Below are 23,130 nucleotides of genomic sequence, written 5' to 3' on the forward strand. Positions count from 1 at the left end.
GTCTGGGGTGCAATAAGCTAAAACTCTCGTTCACCTTTGCTGTTTCTGGAGTGGGCGCTAACCAGTGTTAGGTACGTGCCCGAATGTCGTTAGACCCGTTCTTTTGCCGTTCTTGCCACAGGACGGTGGTGCATTTGTTCCTCACGTTAGTGCTTTCCCACATGCTTCTCTTGAAACTCAACGTGGTCAGCAAAACGAGCAGCAACTACCCTGACCAGCACGATGTCCGGACTTGTCTCGAATCGAGACAGTATGGGATATGATGGGACGAAAAGTGACTGGAGCGACTCGTCACTCCACACAGGAGGAGCAGCCATGGAGTAACGTAGCCCAGGACAATATTCGCCATCTGTACGATCGACTGGATGCCAGTGTCGCCGCCTGCATTGCCGCCCCTGGAGGCTACACCGCTTACTGATGCGGGCGTTTCATCGTAGGTCGATATCTAGTACATCTGAACCTCTTGTGTTGTTTATCTGTAAATGTAATCATTTCATGTGCTCCATATCCACTGTTGCAATAATAAATACGAGTGAACTGAAAACCTCTAACAGATTGTACTAACTTTTTTTACCGCAGTCTACTTACTTGTTGTGGGTATATTTTCTGGAGTGCCTGTCTTAGCTGCATCATCTCCACATTATTCCCACGCACTCCTGCTATCATTCTAAAACGAATACTCCACACTTAGAATATAGACACCAATAAATATAAGACTATAGGAAATCGAAACCTTATATTTAGAGAATCCATCTGTCAAAGGCGTGGAAAGATGGAACAAACCAGTTCGCCTCCGCATAATACCTATACGAGCAGTCGCTCACTGATTACGAGAATCTGAGACATGCATATCATACATCAGCCACAAAAAACACCTGCTCACAGTACAAGAAAATTACAGTTTCTAACGGTAACAAAAACAACAAAAACTTTGATATTATACAGTAACGAGAAAGAAAGAGTTCTAATCGATCGGATGAAAATGGCAAACCATGATTTTGTTTCAAAGATCAAAATAAAGGGTTTGTTTCAAACAAAATGGATTTTCAGTCTTCAGCGGAGTGAGTGCTGAGTTGAAACATAATGGCAGATTAAAACTGTGTGCCGTACTGGGGCCTAAACCAGGAACCTTTCCCTTTTGTACGCAATTGCTACAGTGACTGAGCTTTCCAGGCACAACTGAAACCGCTAGGAAGTTTCAAATCAATACATATTCCACTGCAGAGTGAGCATCTATTCCGGGAATTCCAGTGTTACAGTGTTATTATTTGCTAGTTTCACTGTCGTTTTCTAGTAAGTGCTTTTTTTCTTTCTTTATTTATTTTTGTACGAGCTGAGTAACCAGAGCTGCCCAGCTATGTATTTATTCCAGTCTTCTATTAGTCCATCTCCTCCCCCTCCTTCTGTCTATATCTTCCTACCCCTCTCCTTTTTATCTCCTCCCCTTTCCTTTCAATGTCCATCTCCTCCTCTTCTCTCTCCGTGTCTATTCTCTCCTCTACCCATTAGCTCTCCATTTCCTCCTCCCTCCTGTCTGTTCATCTCTTTCTTCTCCATCTTTCTGCCGATCGCTTTCTCCCCCTGCCCCTGTCCATCTCCTCCTCTCTTCTCTCTCCGCCCATTACACCCGCCCCTATCTCTATCCATCTCCTCCTCCTCCTCTCTCTGCCTATCTCCAGCTTCCCCCCTCGTTGTCTGTTCATCTCATCCTTCTCCCTTCTCTCTCCACGTTATCACACTCACCTCAGTACGAGGCTGGTCCTTCATATCCCTACAGTATTTCTTTCCAGATTGTAACCAACATCTAAACCAAATCTGATTGAAATCGTTCCAGTGATTTAGAATGAGTTTTTTCCGGTGGCTTTGTTCGCATACGCACGGGTAAAATATATTTCACACGTTTTTAAAGCATTTCACCTGTTTGACTAGCGAATTTCGCCCTGCAATTTCATTTTCACAAAGCTTAATGTGTATGATATCGTATCTCTTGAACTACACTACTGGCCATTAAAACTGCTACACCAAGAAGAAATGCAGATGATAAACGGGTATTCATTGGACAAATATACTATACTACAACTGACATGTGATTACATTTTCACGCAATTTAGGTGCATAGATCCTGAAAAATCAGTACCCAGAACAACCACCTCTGGCAGTAATAACGGCCTTGATACGCCTGGGCATTGAGTCAAACACTGCTTGGATGGCGTGTACAGATTCGGCTGCCCATGCAGCTTCAACACGATACCACAGTTCATCAAGAGTAGTGACTGGCGTATTGTGACGAGCCAGTTGCTCGGCCACCATTGACCAGACGTTTTCAGTTGGTGAGAGATCTGGAGAATGTGCTGGCCAGGGCAGCAGTCGAACATTTTCTGTATCCATAAAGGCCCGTACAGGACCTGCAACCTGCGGTCGTGCATTATCCTGCTGAAATGTAGGGTTTCGCAGGGATCGAATGAAGGGTAGAGCCACGGGTCGTAATACATATGAAATGTAACTTTCATTGTTCAAAGTGCCGTCAATACGAACAAGAGGTGACCGAGGCATGTAACCAATGGCACCCCATACCATCACGCCGGGTGATACGCCAGTGTGGTGATGACGAATACACGCTTCCAATGTGCGTTCACCGCGATGTCTCCAAACACGGATGCGACCATCGTGATGCTGCAAACACAACCTGGATTCATCCGAAAAAATTACGTTTAGCCATTCGTGCACCCAGGTTCGTCGTTGAGTACACCATCCCAGGCGCTCCTGTCTGTGATGCAGCGTCAAGGGTAACCGCAGCCATGGTCTCCGAGATGATAGTCCATGCTGCTGCAAACGTCGTCGAACTGTTCGTGCAGAAGGTTGTTGTCTAGCAAACGTCCCCATCTGTTGACTCAGGGATCGAGGCGTGGCTGCACGATCCGTTACAGCCATGCGGTTAAGATGCCTGTTATCTCGACTGCTAGTGATACGAGGCCGTTGGGATCCATCACGGCGTGCCGTATTACCCTCATGAACTCACCGATTCCATATTTTACTAACAGTCATTGGATCTCGACCAACGCGAGCAGCAATGTCGCGTTACGATAAACTGCAATCGCAATAGGGTTCAATTCGACCTTTATCAAAGTCGGAAACGCGATGGTACGCATTTCTCCTCCTTACACGATGCATCACAACAACGTTTCACCAGGCACCGCCGGTCAACTGCTGTTTGTGTATGAGAAATCGGTTGGAAACGTTCCTCATCTCAGCATGTTGTAGGTGTCGCCACCGGTGCCAACCTTGTGTGAATGCTCTGAAAAGCTAATCATTTTCATATCACAGCATCTTCATCCTGTCGGTTAAATTTCGCGTCTCTAGCACGTCATCTTCGTGGTGTAGCAATTTTAATGGCCAGTAGTGTATGTGTTGTAAAATGATATAATTTTGCAGGTACATCTGCGAAATGTGTTGTGAATGGAGTTAGTATTAAAGAAGCAATCAACTGAAAGTCATTCATGATGGGGCAGTTTCTCTAGCATCTTTGTGTTTATGACGTCATATATCCTGAACTGTTGTTGTAGTAGTAGTCATTGTTGTTGTGGTCTACAATAGAAAAACTGGTTTGATGCAGCTCTATCCTTGCGAACCTCTTCATCTCCGAATAACTACTGCAACCTACATCCTTTTGAATCTGCTTTCTGTATTCATCTCTTGGTCTCCCTCTACGAATTTTACCCTCATCACTTCGCTCCTTTACGAAATTGGTGGCCCCTTGATGTCTCAGGATGTATCCTATCAACGATCCTTGCTTTTAGTCAAGTTGCACCACAAATTTCTTGTCTCTCCAATTCTGTTCAGTATCTCCTCATTAGTTACATGATGTACCTATCCAACCTTCAGCATTCTTCTCTAGGAGCATATTTTAAAAGGCTCTATTCTCTTCTTGTCTAAACTGTTTATCGTTCATATTTCACTTCCATACAGTGCTACACTCCATACAAATACTTTTAGAAACTACTTTCTAACACTTTAATCTACAATAATCAACCAGGACATTATGACCACCTATCTAACAGCCGGTATGTCCACCTTTGGCACGGATAACAGCGGGTACGCGCCATACCATGGAAGCAATGAGGCCTTGGTAGGTTGCTGGATGCATTTGGCGCCACATCTGCACATACATGTCACCTAATCCCCGTAAATTCCTGGGAAGAGGGCGATGACCTCTGACGCGACGTTCAATCCCAGATCCCAGATGTCTTCTATAGCGTTCAAATCTGGCGAGTTGGGGGCCCGCTGTGGTCCCCGAACCATTCCACCAGACTCCAGGCCTTCTGACATGTCACATTGTTTAGTTCAAAAAGTCCACTGTTGTCGGGAAGCATCCATTATCATGAATGGATGTATGTGATCCGCAACCAGCGTACGATACTCCTTGGCAGTCATGGCGCCTGGCAAGAGCTGCACTGGATCCATGGATGCCAATGTGAAAGTTCCTCGCAGCATAATAAAGCCTCCGCCAGCTTATCTACTTCCTGCAGTACAGGTGTCAAGGAGATGTTCCCCTGGAAGACAACGGATTCGCGCCCTACCATGGGCATGATGAAGAAGACCATACAACGCCCAGCCACTGCGCCAACGTCCAGTGCCGATGGTCACTTGCCCATTTCTGTCGTAGTTGCCGATGTCGTGGTCTTCAAATATTTTTTTATTTGCCCTATCGTCTATTGTTAATCGTTCAATACGTACATTAATCCTATACACATAGGTCACAATTTTGTTAATAATAACAGCATCATATTTGTTAGAATAAAACTTGAACTCATCGGCTATATCGTAATGCCTATATGTTGAAAAGTTCCTTGCTGTATCATCATGTTTTTCTAGAGCGGCCATTTTCCCATATTCGAAACGAACACCGTCCGATTGAGTATATTCCGTTCTCCATCGGCACATGCGTCCAAATATAGGCCTAGTTAGAAGCATCCGAGGACGTGTCCAACGCCTCGGTCGCGCACGGCGATAACGGTACGTCATCTTCATCCGACGAAATGCAAATCGTCTCCGCCTCGGCTCGAGTGACTTTCTAAAGGGGCCCCCGCTGGGGGGTCACGCGAAGCGGATGATCCTGCAACTCCGCATATGTGCGCTGGCAAGCGCGACAATTGCACCTCCCATCCGTCATCAAAACCTTCTTGTGTAGATTGATTGAATACCCCATTTGACGTTGATACATTATTTGTGTTATGTTCTTGGTTGTCTTCTTCCTGTTGACGACGTGTTACTTCTTCTTATTCTCTTCTGGTGAAACCCAATGCAGACCGAAGGTGGTACGCCATCCTGTAAGGTCCAAAATATAATATAACCTAGATATCCACTGCAGACGTTAATGTTCACACAGTTCATAGAGGCAGGTACATTGCCATTTATGTTTCTCGTTCTTTAACTTGTGCACAAGCCTATATTTGGGTTTACCCTGAGCAGGAGACCTCACTAACCGTGAGGCCATTTCATAGGATGGCCTACGGCTGTGTGTCTGAGAAGGACTATGAGGTAATTACTGCGGCTCTAATATGTATACCATAGAGGTCTGTACCTGCCCTGTCTGAAGTCGTACTAAGGATTTGCACATCTGATACCGTTTGGCATGAATACGTATTCTCTGTATGCGTCTCTAAATTGTTCAATCAACTGCTGCAGATTAGGTTTATAAAACCACAGTTCCTCTAAAACAATTACTACAGCAGAATAGTTTATTTTGTTCCCATAAAATGTAATTGCAAGTTCGTCGATTCGCTGCTGCGTCGTAGGTACAAGGAATGCCAATCGAAGATCGGCGGGATAGTTCCTTATGTGTTCCCAGTTTTGGTAAAAGAATTCCAACGCAGACATTAGCTGTAAAATATAATCTTTATTTAGAACGTGACCGTTCCCTTCCTTTTACAAAATGTCATGTATACACGATTACGTACTACATACACTCCTGGAAATTGAAATAAGAACACCGTGAATTCATTGTCCCAGGAAGGGGAAACTTTATTGACACATTCCTGGGGTCAGATACATCACATGATCACACTGACAGAACCACAGGCACATAGACACAGGCAACAGAGCGTGCACAATGTCGGCACTAGTACAGTGTATATCCACCTTTCGCAGCAATGCAGGCTGCTATTCTCCCATGGGGACCATCGTAGAGATGCTGGATGTAGTCCTGTGGAACGGCTTGCCATGCCATTTCCACCTGGCGCCTCAGTTGGACCAGCGTTCGTGCTGGACGTGCAGACCGCGTGAGACGACGCTTCATCCAGTCCCAAACATGCTCAATGGGGGACAGATCCGGAGATCTTGCTGGCCAGGGTAGTTGACTTACACCTTCTAGAGCACGTTGGGTGGCACGGGATACATGCGGACGTGCATTGTCCTGTTGGAACAGCAAGTTCCCTTGCCGGTCTAGGAATGGTAGAACGATGGGTTCGATGACGGTTTGGATGTACCGTGCACTATTCAGTGTCCCCTCGACGATCACCAGTGGTGTATGGCCAGTGTAGGAGATCGCTCCCCACACCATGATGCCGGGTGTTGGCCCTGTGTGCCTCGGTCGTATGCAGTCCTGACTGTGGCGCTCACCTGCACGGCGCCAAACACGCATACGACCATCATTGGCACCAAGGCAGAAGCGACTCTCATCGCTGAAGACGACACGTCTCCATTCGTCCCTCCATTCACGCCTGTCGCGACACCACTGGAGGCGGGCTGCACGATGTTGGGGCGTGAGCGGAAGACGGCCTAACGGTGTGCGGGACCGTAGCCCAGCTTCATGGAGACGGTTGCGAATGGTCCTCGCCGATACCCCAGGAGCAACAGTGTCCCTAATTTGCTGGGAAGTGGCGGTGCGGTCCCCTACGGCACTGCGTAGGATCCTACGGTCTTGGCTTGCGTTGTGCGTCGCTGCGGTCCGGTCCCAGGTCGACGGGCACGTGCACCTTCCGCCGACCACTGGCGACAACATCGATGTACTGTGGAGACCTCACGCCCCACGTGTTGAGCAATTCGGCGGTACGTCCACCCGGCCTCCCGCATGCCCACTATACGCCCTCGCTCAAAGTCCGTCAACTGCACATACGGTTCACGTCCACGCTGTCGCGGCATGCTACCAGTGTTAAAGACTGCGATGGAGCTCCGTATGCCACGGCAAACTGGCTGACACTGACGGCGGCGGTGCACAAATGCTGCGCAGCTAGCGCCATTCGACGGCCAACACCGCGGGTCCTGGTGTGTCCGCTGTGCCGTGCGTGTGATCATTGCTTGTACAGCCCTCTCGCAGTGTCCGGAGCAAGTATGGTGGGTCTGACACACCGGTGTCAATGTGTTCTTTTTTCCATTTCCAGGAGTGTATGTCACATACTTTACTTCACTTTGTACATTATCATTTTTCTCAGGTTCGTCACCAGCAATTTGTAAACCAATATAGAATGGATTAGTGCCTTGAAATAATTTATTTTTACATTTACAAAGATTTTCTAAATCAGGCCATCCTTTAACTTTATTAATATCTGCACTCTGCTCAGATAGGGCAGGTACAGACCTCTATGGTATACATATTAGAGCCGCAGTAATTACCTCATAGTCTTTCTCAGACACACAGCCGTAGGCCATCCTATGAAATGGCCTCACGGTTAGTGAGGTCTCCTGCTCAGGGTTCATCGGCTGCAGAGGCCCGTCTTTACGAGCGTTCGGTGCACTGTGTGTTCAGACACACTTGTGCTCTGCCCAGAATTAAATTCTGATGGGAGTTCCGCCATAGTTTGTAGGGAAGCAGCCTACTCACGCTGTAGTAAATTCACATCAGTCTTTCCATTGTGTGCCAGCCAGTCCGCTGTAACTAGCTCTGACGTCATAAATGTTGCGCAATACTTTTAAAGTCAAATAAATAACCTGAAACGGTTCTAGTATGTCAGGAGTAATACTAAATTAATATGTGTTGAATATCAGTTCAATAACTTTAACCAATTTCGAAATTTGGACGTTTTTCTGTAAAAATCATTGGCGCAACAGAAAAGAGCTAGAGACTCCAAAATTTATAATTAGATTCCTTTTTCATAAATATTTAATAAAAACAGTCTTCTGGATCTCACAAATTAAGATTTTAGTTGAAATTCATAATTTTCTGGTTTTAGTCTTAAAAATTAAGGAAGCAAGATAGATTAAGTAGGCTAATAAATAAGGCTAGGATGTTTATATTTAAGTAGAATGGAGATCCGCTATAACCATAAGGATGTGAGAAGTTTCATTTGAATACCTATAAAACTATAGCGATAGCGTATCTCGAAAGGGCCAGTTCAGAGCTCGTCTACTGCGTGCAGTGTAATTAAATTAATTCTCTCGCCCAAAATATTTAACTTAGCCACGTCAAACTTTTATTATGATTACTTACCTGTGTGTTGAATGTACATTTAAATTGAGAGCTTCATCGGCCATCAGCAAAAGAAGCTATGATTTATTCGGTAACCTAAAGTGGTGCATTACTAGTCCAGCGGCTAGTCGGGAGAGCCGATTTGATCAGGCGTTCCCTTAGCCGTCCGCACCGCGGCTTTATATATAAGAACGCTGCGAGAGGAAGGAAGGCCCCAGTTCTCTCCAGACGCTGAATAGCACGCCATCTGTGTCGGGAGTCGCGTCGCGTCGGTATCATTGCTACAAACAGCCTCAGATGCCGTATTAAGTTACTCGGAATACGCGTAACCATGAAATCATTTTCGAGAGAAGTGTTAATTCTGGGATGACTTTAATGATATATCTTCAGTTTGCGTATGTCGTATTTTCACGTGCCGCCACGGGACAAACATTCTACCATTATTTAGCGTGGCGTTTGATGAACCTTGTCATCAAATTATGGCGAGCATTCATTTAAATATTTAATTTGGACAGTTATAGTGGTATCAGCGCATTAGACTCTGAACTGCTCTGTTAGTTAGATTGTGTGGATTCTTTTGTTTTCATCTGTGACTTTCAGAATACAGAACGTTTTTTTTTTTTTTTCACGACCGTTTTTGATTATAAATCCCAGACAATCTCCTAATTCCTCAGAGCTATAAGCTGTAACTATAATTGTATTCTCAGATGAAGTGGGCACTAGGAATTCTAATTACAGGCTTCACGTTTTGCTAATCACTTTCTGGTTGCCAATATTGTAGTTAGAGAGCCAGTGTTGAGAACGGCAAAAGACAGCATAATAATAGGAACATTTATATAAACAACATAAATCCACCCGCCGCCCCACAAATGGTGCATCGGCCGGGAAATGCAGTGTTTCTACATTCTACAAACATTTATATAAACAACATATTTTCCTAACGCCGCCCCACAAGTTGTCCACCTGTCCTGTTTTATCAGTACGCCCAGTCTACGACGTTCGACAAGCATAATGAGGGTTGCCGCCCAACCTAACAACATCTGGACGTGGTTCCACCTTGGTTTCGCCACGTGTTGAAGTCACTGACCACAACACTCCTCGAACACACGACAAACCGTGCAGTTTCCGAAACGCTCGTGACGAGCCTCCGCGCCATCGCAATATGCCTTCGGTCAAAGTCAGACAGACACCTGTTAATGTTTGACAAATTGCTTAGTTTCTTAACTGTTTGAAGATCTGTTGCTGATGTCACTTACTAATCTCATTTCCTCTCGACAATATTCGATTAGTTGTTTAATTTCGCATTTGTTTTTAAAAGCTATTTTTCTGACGTCATTTGGTTGCTGACTTTTATTTAAGTAAAGGTTTATGCATGTTTTCAACTGTAAACGCTGCTTTCTTGCTTCTGGCCCAGCCCTACCGCTCAACAGCGTATTAAGATTTTTTAGGGTAACTACAACCAGTTCACCGATATAGCCAGATCAGCAGCCTGTCTTATGCGTCGTTGTTAATGACAAGCACGGAAAAACAGAGGAAACTCAACGGAAACAGCAACACCGATATTTAGAGCACATGCAATAGCGTGACCGCGTGGAGCATCTATACGTGCGCGAGGAGTCCGTGCAACGGCTTAACAATAACAGAACTGTCAACGCCATTATTTATACACACAATAAATTTCAGGCCAGGTTGTCATCGTTAGGATTTATGGCCAGCCAGCAACTGTATCGCACATTTCATGAGGTACGGGAGGAGAGTACACATAGTGGTGGAATATTCCTGCATCCTCGTACGAAACTGGGAGCAATGTGAGCGTTGCTGTGTGTGTGTGTGTGTGGGCGCGAGAGACAAAATGAAGTGAGGAATGGAGCTGTTAGCTTCGAAAAAATTTATATGGCAGCGTTACACGACGCTACTCAGGCTAGCTAGGCAGAGGAAAGACAAGATAGTGAATACGATCTCCTTTACTTAGGAAAATGACTGCAAACCTAATCTGTGTCATTCAAAAACAGCTTTTACGAAAACATCTATCGTCCTGGCACTGAAAGACTAACATTTCCAACGATTTCCCAGTGATTACATTTCATATCTCAAATTCGACTGTGGAAGATATGCAAAATATCTGCGTAAGGTTACGATGATCTCTTTAGGGGACTCATAATTTTCAGCCACAAAAGCAGGGTGCTTATAAATTAGTTATACGAAAGTAACCAGTAGTAGTGATAAAGGTAAATAACTTACAAAAAAAAAATGTTCAAATGTGTGTGAAATCTTATGGGACTTAACTGCTAAGGTCATCAGTCCCTAAGCTTACACACTACTGAACCTAAATTATCCTAGGGACAAACACACACACACCCATGCCCGAGGGAGGACTCGAACCTCCGCCGGGACCAGCCGCACAGAAATAACTTACAGAAATGTTTCAAACAGCACTGAATGCAGTATACCTTCAAATTTATTTACAAATGCTCATTGTGGCTATCTTTTGTAACACGACAAATGCACCCTCTGTAATCAGTTGCCTGTCGTATGAAGCGCCTACTTGTGCTATTCGCTGTCGCAGCTCGTCGATGTTTCCTGGAAGCGAAGGAACAAACGCTCTGTCTGTAATGTAATCCCATACACAGAAGTCCATTGGGGTTGAATCAGGTGACTGCAGCGGCCAGACTACTATTCCACCACGTTCAGTCAAGCCAGTAGGGTCCTACGGAGATACGTGACAACTTTACGATGATAATGTGGCGACGCGCCATCTTTCTGGATAAATTCTGTGCCCATATCCTGTTTTAATTGAGGCAGTAGATAACGTTCAGGCATGTCCTGGTGTGACATGCCACTTACAGTTGACTCGGCAGAAAGAAAGAACTGTAGATCTTGTTACCGCTTGCAGCGCAAAAAACATTTACCTTAGGCGAGTCCTGTACATGCTCGATAACGCGACATGGTTTCTGCTGACCTCAGTCCAAACATTAAGAAGACCCACTTTACGGCAGGTACGGAACGTCGCTTCGTCATTGAACACAATTTTATTGAGACAATCATCTCCAGTCTGCATTTCATCAAACGTTTCTACAAAAAACTCAACTCGTTTTTCTCTGTCACCTTCTCGTAAAGCTTGCAATAATTCCAATTTGTAGGATTTGAATGACAAGTGTTTCCATAATACTTTCCACACTGTAACACTTGGTGTATTCAATTCTAAGCTGGCACATCTCGCTGATTTACCAGGACTACAGATGTAAGACTGCCGAACTTGTTCAAATGTGTGTGAATTCCTAAGGGACCAAACTGCTGAGGTCATCGGTCCCTAGACTTACACACTACTTAAACTAACTTATATTAAGAACAACACACACACACCCATGTCCGAGGGAGGACTCGAACCTCCGGCGGGAGGGGCCATGCAGTCCGTGACTACCGAACTCGTTCTACTGCTACGTCAGAGACTGCTGGCCAACCCTGACCCAGCGTCCTATGTGATATACAGTCAGTGTCGGTGAAACGATTGTACCAGTTAATAACAATTTGTCTTGGAGGTGTTGGCTTGTGATACCTAGTCCCGAATTGTTTCTGAACTGTAGTAGTGGATTTGGATTCATGAAACAATAAAAAACACTGTGCACACTCTTCACCGTAATACGTTTCCATCATGACTGCTGGATTAACTCATTCACTAAGTTACACTGAAGAGCCAAACAAACTAGCGTGTAGGGCCCCCGCGAGCACGCAGAATTGCCGCAACGCCACGTGGCATGGACTCGACTAACGTCTGAAGTAGTGCTGGAGGGAAACTACACCAGCAATCCTGCAGGGCTGTCCATAAATGCGTAAGAGTAGGAGGGTAAGGGGATCTCGTCTGGACAGCATGTTGCAAGGCATCACAGATATGCTCAATAATGTTCGTATCTTGGGAGTTTGGTGACCAGCGGAATTGTTTAAACTCAGAAGAGTGTTCCTGGAGCCACTCTGTAGCAATTCTGGACGTGTGGGATGTCGAATTGTCCTGCTAGAATTGCCCAAATCCATCGGAATGCGCATGGACATAAATGGATGCAGGTGATCAAACAGGATGCCTACGTACGTGTCACCCGTCAGAGTCGTTGCCAGACGTATCAGAGGTCACACATCACTCCAACTGCACACGCTCCACACCATTACAGAGCCACCACCAGCTTGAACAGTCCCCTGCTGACATGCAGGGCCCATGGACGTATGAGGTTGTCTCCATATCCGTACACGTCCATCCGCTCGATACAATTTGAAACGAGACCGTCCGACCAGCCGGCCGCGGTGGTCTCGCGGTTCTAGGCGCTGCAGTCCGGAACCGTGCGACTGCTACGGTCGCAGGTTCGAATCCTGCCTCGGGCATGGATGTGTGTGATGTCCTTAGGTTAGTTAGGTTTAAGTAGTTCTAAGTTCTAGGGGACTAATGACCACAGCAGTTGAGTCCCATAGTGCTCAGAGCCATTTGAACCAACCGTCCGACCAGGTACGATGTTTCAAGTCGTCAACAGTCCAATGTCAGTATTGAGGGGCCCAGGCGAGGCGTAAAGCTTTGTGTCATGCAGTCATCAAGTGTACACGAGCGGGCATTCGCCTCCGAAAGCCCATATCGACGATATTTCGTTAAATGGTTCGCATGCTGACATTTGCTGATGGCCCAGCGCTGAAATCTGCAGCAGTTTGCGGAAGGATTGCACTTCTGTCAAGTCGAAAGCTTCTCTTCAGTAGTTGCTGGTTCCGTTCTTACAGGATCTTTGTCCTGCGGCAGCTATGTCGGAGATTTCATGTTTTACCGGATTTCTGATATTCACAGTACACTCGTGAAATGGTCGTTCGGAAAAATTCATACTTCATCGCTACCTCGAAGATGCTGCGTCCATCGCTCGTGGGCCACTATAACACCACGTTCAAACTCATTTAAATCGTGATAACTTGCCGTTGTAGCAGCAGTAACCGATCTAACAACTTCACCAGACACTTGTTGTCTTGTATAGGCGTTGGCGACCGCAGCGTCATATTCTGCCTGTTTACATATTTATGTATTTGGATCTTCAATCTGGAACCGCGCGACCGCTACGGTCGCGGGTCGAATTCTGCCTCGTACTTGGATGTGTATGATGTCCTTAGGTCAGTTAGGTTTAAGTAGTTCTAAGTTCTAGGGGACTGATGACCTAAGATGTTAAGTCCCATAGTGCTCAGAGCCATTTGAACCATTTGTATTTGAATATGCTTGCCTACACCAGTTTGTTTGGTGCTTCACTTTATTTACCGCTTTCATAATACAGATTAGTTTTGTATAACTAATTTATAAATACCCTGTATATATAAATATAACGATATGTGGCAGTTACAGGGCGCCAAATTGGGTGAATGGGGTTGATGTTCCTTGATTCCTGCTTCAGATCTATCAAATTTTCCTCTTTCCAAAGCACCTTTTGAGCATATTGATTACAGATGAGTCATTAATTTCTAAATTAATATCTCCCCTCACCAGTGTTTTCGTACAGCTCGTCTAGAATATTCACATACTCGCTGTTTCGTTTCTAGTGTGATGTGGTGGACGCAGTCGCCTAATCAGAATGCGTTTTCTTCTTTCATGCACAATGGTCCTTCACGCGCGGTATTTGACAGTTGTGTCCTAAATATACACTGTATGATCAAAATCATCCGGGCGTCTATTACTGGACATTAATATGGAGTGCGTCCACTCTTCGCCTTTATGACGGCTTGAACTGTACTGGAGACACTTTCAAAGAAATGTGTGAGTGTCTATGGAGGACTGGCAGGCCATTCTTCCTCAAGAGTCCAAACCAAAGAAGGTGGTGATGTTGAACACTGGAGTTGGGAGCGAAGTCGACGTTCTGACTCATCCCAAAGATGTTCCATTGACGTCAAATCAAGACTGTGGGTAGGCTAGTCCACTTCAGGAATGTTGTTGTCTACCGACCATTGCCACATACATGCTGCTTTATGAGAACGTGCTTTGTTATTCTTATATAGTCATCATCTCCGAAATTCAAAATGGTTCAAATGGTTCTGAGCACTATGGGACTTAACATCTGAGGTCATCAGTCCCCTAGACTTAGAACTACTTAAACCTAACTAACAAACGGACAGCACACACATCCATGCCCGAGGCAGGATTCGAACCTGCGACCGTAGCAGCAGCGGGGTTCCGGACTGAAGTGCCAACTGGAACCGCTCGGCCACAACGGCCGGCTCATCTCCGAAGTGTTCCTCTAACGTTTGCAGTACACGGTGCAGTAAAATGTGCTCATATCCTTTCGAATTTAGCGTTTTCTTGTCCGTAGTAAGCGGTTCACACCCCAACCAGGTAAAACAGCCCCCTACTGAACCACCACCTCCTCCGTACTTCACTGTTGGTGCTACACGTTGTGGAAGGTAACTCCAGGCATTCGCCATACTCAGACACTTTCATCGGATTATCACAAGGTGTACTGTGATACACAATTCCAAATCACTAGTATGCGGCCATCCACTGTCCAATGACGTCGCACTTTGCAGAGCTTCAAGTGTCGCTTAGTACTGACTACAGATATGTGTAACTTACGAGCTACATCACCATTGTAACCCATTCTTTTTAACTTTCTCCGCACTGTCATTGCGCTAGATAGACTGCTGGTACCACTTTGGAACTCGTGAGAGATTACTTCCGTTGATTTCATGCAGTTTTTTACAACCATCCTTCGCAGTACTGTTATGGTCTTGGTCTTTGCTGTCGTCGTTATACTGCGTTTCCTCTTCAGGATCGCGTCATCAGCAGTCGACTTGGGCAACAGTAAAAGGGATGAAATGCCTGTGATTAGGTGACATCCAACGACTAGTCCACTTCGACTCTCCTGACAGATTCATTCTTCTGATACTGCTTCTCAACTGACAGCACAATACTCCCCGCCTTCTATTATTCATGCAGGTTCGCCTATCGTGACGTCTAACGCACAGTTCCGTTTTCGTACACGTGTGTCCGAATGCTTTTGTGAGATAGTGTATTTGTTAAGTACAGGTGACTGTAAAACGGGTGTGCCTTCAGTTTAGTGCCATGTTTTTGTTTAACGACGATGAGAAGAAGAAAACGTCTTAACGTCACATTCCAACGGACTGATCACTAACTGTAGTCTCATAGTAGCTCTCTCTCCGTGAGGCACTGCTTTCAAATTTAATCCACGACATTCGGACAAAGTTTAGTGATGAGCTACTCTACGTCACCATCCCTTCCCAGACAAGTCCCGGTTGAGAGAATTTCTTCCACAACTAGAATTACAATCGGCTACCTCAATCAAGTGCCACTGCACAACTGCCCGTTAGCGATCCTACTCAAAGTGTTTGCCTTCGGAAGCCATACAGCGCTGGTGACTGGTGACGGTTCTTCCACTCATAGAAATGACGGGTACTGGATTACCATTCAGCTGGTCGGTACCAGTCACTTGAATACTCTCCAGCTCCCCAAAGCGACGTCCCTTGAGGTGCGTTTTCTATCTCGGAAAAAAGTCACAAGGACTAAAGTTGGGCAAGTAATTATTAGCCAAAAAGAAAATGGTTTACTGAAATTTCTGTGTGACAAGACGAATTGTCGTGGTAGAACACTCAGTTTTTTTTGTGTTTGATGTCACACAGATGACATTTTTTCGCAGACTTTCAAGAACCTGATGAAGTCTTCTCGGAGTATCAGCCGAGTCAAGGAGTCGTATTGCGGCAACGTTGTGACAACTTCCTCAGGTCTGAAGAAGAAGAGTGGAAAATTCGACGAAACGTTGCCTTGACTCGACTGATAACCCGAGAAGACTTCATCATCGAAATTTGACGAGAAAGCCTGCAGTCTCATATTTCAAGAACCTGTCTGGAAAAGCGTCAACAGATGATCCACACGCACAATATCCCGGAGTCAGTCGACATCTTCATCAGTTCCTGAAACTACAGGCCTTCCACTGCGAGGTTTGTCTTCAGTTCCTTGTCTTCCTTCTGCAGACGCCTTAAACCACCGAAACGCTTGGCAGAACAGTGTCTCCGTAGGCCTGCGCACGTTCTTCAATCGTTTACATTGCACTGCGTCCAAGTCAGAAGCAATATCTGACTTGCAGGCTGTTGCTCGGAATTCGTGTCACTCAATGTCAGAACATTCAAAGAAAACATTCTTCAGCTTTACGGACAACGAACGCGACACTAGCGCCGTACAACGGGCACAGGTGGTGGATCACATGTTCACCTGCCTCCCCTCCCAAGTCTGGCGACAGTTTTTCCCCACACACCTCGTAGGCTCAGTCGTAGATAAAGCTGATGGCGGACATCGATTTATTGTACTTATATACACTGATGGAAAAAGAACCGCGACACCACGAAATAATTGATGTGGAGTAAAGAAATTTATGTAGGTAACATGTTTCAGTGATTAACAATGCAAGATGACAAGTTAATGTAAGCCCGAAATAAGCCACTGCAAATGTGAAATGCTTGTACATTAATAACCGGTGTAACCGCCAGACTGTTGAGCGCAAGCATGAAAACGTGTATGTATTGTGTTGTACAGGTGCGGGATGCAGCTCCACGCCTGTTGCACTTGGTCAGTCAATACAGGGACGGTTAATGCTGTTTTCGGATGACGCTTGAGTTGTCGTCTAATGATGTCCCATATGCGCTCGATTGGAGAGAGGTCTACTGAATGAGAATGCCAACACATCATGTCGACACTCTGGACTGTATGTTGGGCTACAACAGCGATATATGAGTGAGCGTTATCCTGTTGGAAAACATACCACGGTATGCTGTCATGAATGGCACCAGAAAAAAGTCGAATTGCCATACTGACCAACAAATTTGCAGCCAGTACGCATGGGATAACGACAAGAGTGCTCCTGCCGTCATAGGAAATCGCAACCGAGACCACACGTCCAGCTGAAGGTCCAATGTGTCTAGATCATATTCATGTGGGTTTCAGAACCCCAACTGGTCTCCCTCTCTGGCCTCCCACTAGCCAAGCCACGGCCATCACTGGTACTGAAGCAGAACCAGAGTTCATCAAAAAACAAAACACAACATAGCTCTACGCTGTCCTCCAATGAGCTCTGACTTAACACCACTTCAGTTTCTAATGGTGGTGGTTTGTGGAACGCACGCTACAGCGGTCTCGTTCGGAGCTGTCCTTGAAGTAATTGATTTGTAATAGTTCGTTGCGTCACTGCGGTGCCAACTCCTTCTCAAATTTCTGCTGCAGATTGTGAGGTAACGGGCGAGTTGTGGCGCCCTGGAAATATTCTATGTTCGGAGTTGGGGTGGCCGCACAGGACGCTCGTCAAAGCCGCGGCCAAGCAGCGAACACGTGGTGTCGAACGTTAGCCGGACAAGAGGGGTAGCCCCAGTGCATGGTCCAGGCCGAGCACATGGCTGCGAATTCCTTAGTGACGCTGTGACAATGACAGAGACTTGTATGCCAAGAGCGCAAAAGATGGTGGACTTTGTGAAACCATCATGCATACATTTCACAGTTCATATAGAAATTAATAATAGCCAGATGAATACCTCAAAAAGAAACATGTGCATTACTATTTTTTGCACAATGATTCTGATGGTGTAAACAGATTTTCAATATCTTTATTGGTTTAAAGTTTAGTATCTGACGATAAATTACACAAGTAATGCCCACCAACGAATTTCCAAAATCTAAAAGGTTCATCCGATTTCGTCGATCTACATGTCTCTAGAAAGCTATTAGTGTAAACCTAAATTGGTATGAATTACAGGCATTTAACTTAAATAGTACATGAGTTATTGGAGGTCAAAGTGGCCGATTACTATCGATCGCTTCAGGTCATAAGTACTCCGAGATTACACAAAAAAACGGTAGCAGCATGCTTATAAATAAATTTATTCACCTATGTCTTTGTTTATATCCCATATATACTATTCATGAAGAAATTGGTTGAATATTTACTGTGTTTTAGAAAGCACAGAGACATTATGCTACTGGCCTACCTTTTGTTGCTGGTCCTTTGATATATGTTAATTTAATTTGTTTATGTATTTAATAATGTGTGTTAGAGCGTGTTTATGATCCAGCTGTAGGAATATTTATTTAATTTCAAGTATTTAAATGTAATCCAGTATTTCGTATGTGCTTAAATATGTTTGTGAGTGTACGTTGGCTTGGAGACATGGAGGGAGCGCTCTAGCCAATCACAGCGCTTGTTAGTGGTGAGACTGTATGGAAGTGGGGGAGGAGAATCGTTTCGAGGGAGGACACGGGGGCTGTTTGAAGAGTGCGGCGCGAGTGACAGGACGGCACAGGACACGGAAGTGCTGGAAACGACGGCACGATGGACGTGGAGTCGGCGGAAAGACTTGGACAGTGGAGGATAGAAATATTTCGGAGTGCCGACTTGTGCACTTGTGAGATTTCCGTGGCTTCTACAGTGAAGACGTAGTATGCGTTTATAAGTGAATATCTCGTGAGCTATGTTTTTCTTCACAACTAATTACGTGAACTAGGAACCTATTGTTTCACTGTTATTCAACTTGCATTTTATGTAATTGCTGGACCATCGACGCCAATAAGTGCTTTGCAGAAATATACCGCATTCTCAAAAGTACTTCTGCTGTCGTACTCATCATTTAAATTTGTTAAGATAGTACCTGCAGATTTTATTTAATTGCAATCCTTCATTTATAAATTTAAATATTACTTTCATAATTCGCAATTGCCGAGTGATAGAAACCTTCGACCATTCGATTCATGTGTGTATTCTTATCGTATACTATAGACCCAGCAGTATTTGGCCTGTAATGCGGCAGCTACATATCCCAGCCCCTAGACAACGAAACCAGCCAAAACTTTTAACATTGCAACGTTGAGTCTGAGGGTACGTAGATGAGGGTCACCAACATCATTTCATATTATTGTTTGGAAGCCCGCAAGATGCAGCAAGATGCGGCAGAGCCATAGGCCGAACACGATGGCCTTCCCTCTCGGTAGTCCCACGTGGCCGCCCGGAGCGCCATCTTCTTGCGACCGTACATTCTCGTGGCCACTGCTGTCAGCAGCCATGTACAGAGGCTACATTCCTGACAAGACTTTCTACTGTATCGCAGATGGAACATCCAGCTTCTAGTAGTTTCAAGAAACAGTGTTAAGGAAGGAATCTAGGACTACCCTACGACCACTGAGTATCAGTTCCGTAGGCACTACGAGACAAGATTAGACTAATTACAGTGTACAAAGAAGGACTTAATAATATTCCTCCCACGTTACACACATAGATGGAACAGGAAGAAACCTTAATACGTGGTACAATGAGAAGTATTCTCTGCCTAACGTTTCACAGTAGTTTTCTAATATATACACCTATGAACCAAAGCGTTATGAAGCGTTAATAGTTTGTAGGTCTGCTTATGGAATGCAATAAACCTGCCATTCTGTATCTCATGGATTGAAAGACCTTAGTAAGTTTCCGGAAGTATGTGACACCAGATGCCTACACACAGATCACCAGAATCCCGTAAATTACGGGCAGCTGATTTGTGTGTGAGGAGCTGGCGCCCAATACTCTCCCAAATGTGTCCCATACGGTTCAGCTAAGGCATACCTGGTGGCCAAGACATCAACGTAACTTCACTATCGAGCTCCTCAAACCACTATAGCACGATTTTGGCCTTGTGACATTGACAGATATCCCGTTGAAAGATACTGTTGCCGAAAGGGAATAGATCAAATATGAAGGGATTCAGGTGGTCCACAACACGAAAGTTCTGATGCTACTTCAGTTAACATATTTTTTCTGTAAACATTTATATTTCTCGAAATCAGCAGTGTCCCGTTACAGGTTGGTACAGCACAATTCAATCTCACAACCGTTTTTATTAATTCACTTGTTTCGGTTGGCAAAGTCCTTCGCCGCAAAAGCGATCCGGTGAATCCAAAACATTTTTTGGGGACAAATATTACATGTAGCATCCGTGATTCAGTCTCGAACAGCACGGTGCTCTAACTGTCACCGAATCAGTGCTGGTACGTATACTTGGTGCTGTTCATTATTTTGATTTCCTTCACCATTCTTCTGAAAACTTTTCGCAGATTTTTTGTATTAAGTGTAACAAATGTTGAGCGTTGACTTCACTATCATTTACTAACGCTTCCTAAACTGCTAATGTTGTTCGTCGGTATTCCTCCACATTACCTTCGATATTGCTACATACGACCATCTCTACAAGCCATCTTACAGTGTGTGGTGGAGAGTACTTGTAATAAAAATATCATTTCCCCTCTTCTCTAGCCCATTCTGGAATGTTGCAATCGGAGAACAACTGTCGGTAAGTCCCATACAAGCACACATTTCTCTGATTTTCAGGCCGTTGATGTTTCTCGAAGTGTATGCGTAAGGTGGTAAAACGGTACCTGACTCTTGTAGCAATGTACACCCTCGAAATTTCAACAGTAATCCTCTACTTAATGTACAACGTTCCTCTTCCAGCGCCTATCACTGGCGTGAGCGACCAAGATTGCTTGCGTTTTATATGGATTAAGTTTCAAACCTGTTCTTTGCGTCCACGCTGATAGGGCAAGTAAATCGGCATTTACATGCTGGATGGCTGTGTACAGCATTGTTGAACTTGCGCTTAGATGTAACTAAAGGATGTATTTGCAGTGGGAGAGAATAGTCGCCACGTGGTTAACACATTTTTCGCTAGAGAACTGTAGTGAAATGCAGGAAGACCTGCAGAGGACCGACGATCGTGGAGGAATTGACAGTTGAAATTCAATGTAAAAAAATATAGCGTGTTTCACATAAATAGGCAGAAAGACCCGTTATTAAATGATTACACAAATGCCTAACGATCTCTGGAAACAGTTACATACATTAAGTATTGGTTTGTTTGGGGGAAGAGACCAAACAGCGAGGTCATCGGTCTCATCGGATTAGGTAAGGATGAGGAAGGAAGTCGGCCATGCCCTTTCAAAGTAACCATCCCAGCATTTGCCTGGAGCGATGTAGGGAAATCACATCCATTAAGTGTCTGGGAGTACACGTACGAAAACATTTGAAGTGGAACAGTTAGATAAGTGTAATGGTAGAAAAATCGGATGCCAGACTGAGATTCACTGGTAGAATCCTCACAAAGCTTATTCCACCCACAGAGGAGAGGGATTACAAAACCTTCGTTTGATCGACACTGGAGTATTGCTCCTGCCTGGAATTCATTCTACATAAGACTGAGAAAATAGAGGATATCCCACGGAGAACAGCACTTTTCATCACAGGTTCGTTTAGCACGCGCAGAGGCTTCATGGAGATGCGCATCTAACTCCAGTGGCAAACATTAGAAGAGAACCTTCATACATCCATATTTAAACTGGATGAAGGTCGGACACAGCTGGGTATAATTCCTGTTAAAAATGCAACTCCTCCAGCTGTACTTAAGATTTTTTATTTACCTCGCTACTAGTTTCGGAGTTGCGTCAACGCCATCTTCAGGCCCGTACACTATGCTAAAATCAGTTGTGTGTGACTCAGTCTAGAAGTCCGCGGTGACATCAACACGTGCTCCACATGGGCAGTGACTGTCCGCCATCCAGGTAGAGCAAATGTTGATCTCACCGCGGACTTCTAGACTGAGCCACACTCAACTGATTTCAGCAAAGTGTACGGGCCTGAAGATGGCGTTGACGCAACGCCGAAACTAGTAGCGAAGTAAATAAAAAATCTTAAGTACATCTGGAGGAACTGCATTTTTAATAAAAATTAGAAGAGAACCTTTGCGCATCGGGATAGGGTTTACTGTTGAAGGGTCGGGAACGCTTCGGTAGAAGAGTCAGACATCTCTCGAAAACACAAAGACGGTAAAATTAAAGAGAGGCTTACCAGCAATAGTTCTTCCTGCGCATCGATCTCGACCGGAACAGAAAAGAGAGGATGTGAGGGCAGCACATACCGAGAGATGGCTAGCGTAGTAGAGATGTAAATGTTGTTGTGCAGTCAGTCGAACGAACGGTTTGCAAGGCACTTCTTTTCTGTGTGAGCTACATTTCCTTAAGATTCTACAAATGAATCTCAATCTGGCATCCGCTTTTCCTACAGTTACAATTATATAGTCGATCCACTTTGGGCGGCTCCGGACGGTTTCTCTCAGACATTAAGCCTAGTTTACAACACGACACGTGTAACTTCCTTGGCTATATACGACGTGTGGTTAAAAAGTAATGGGACTAATGCTGTCTCGGAGAAAGTATGCATGCGCCAAAGATGATCACTAGCTGTGAAGCGTGAAGCCTTCTCAGTCGAATGTACCATTTCTGATGTCCGTAAACAAATCAGTGTGGTCGTGTCCATCGTTTTGTAAGAGCTTGTTTTTTTATTCTTTTTTTTCTTTTTCCGGAAAAATGATAAGTTTAACAATACAGCAACGAATAGTGGTGAAGACGCAGATAAAACCTGGAAAAACTGCTACTGAAATCTCTCTCTTACTATCGGAAGTGTATGTCGAAAACTATTTATCCGGCGCGCAAGTTTTCAAGTGGTTCAAGCGTATCCGATATGGTAGAGAAGGAGCTGAAGATCACTTACACCCGGAACGCCCCTCAGCATCAAAACTTGATGAAAATATCGAAAAAGTAAGTAATCTGATTCAATCTGACCGTCGGTTGAGTATCAGATCGATTGCTGAAACTGTAGGAATTGACAAAGAGACAAATTTTACACAAAAAATTTAACATG

Source organism: Schistocerca nitens, chromosome 5 (genome assembly GCF_023898315.1).
Source record: "Schistocerca nitens isolate TAMUIC-IGC-003100 chromosome 5, iqSchNite1.1, whole genome shotgun sequence".
In the NCBI taxonomy this organism is placed as follows: Eukaryota; Metazoa; Arthropoda; class Insecta; order Orthoptera; family Acrididae; genus Schistocerca; species Schistocerca nitens.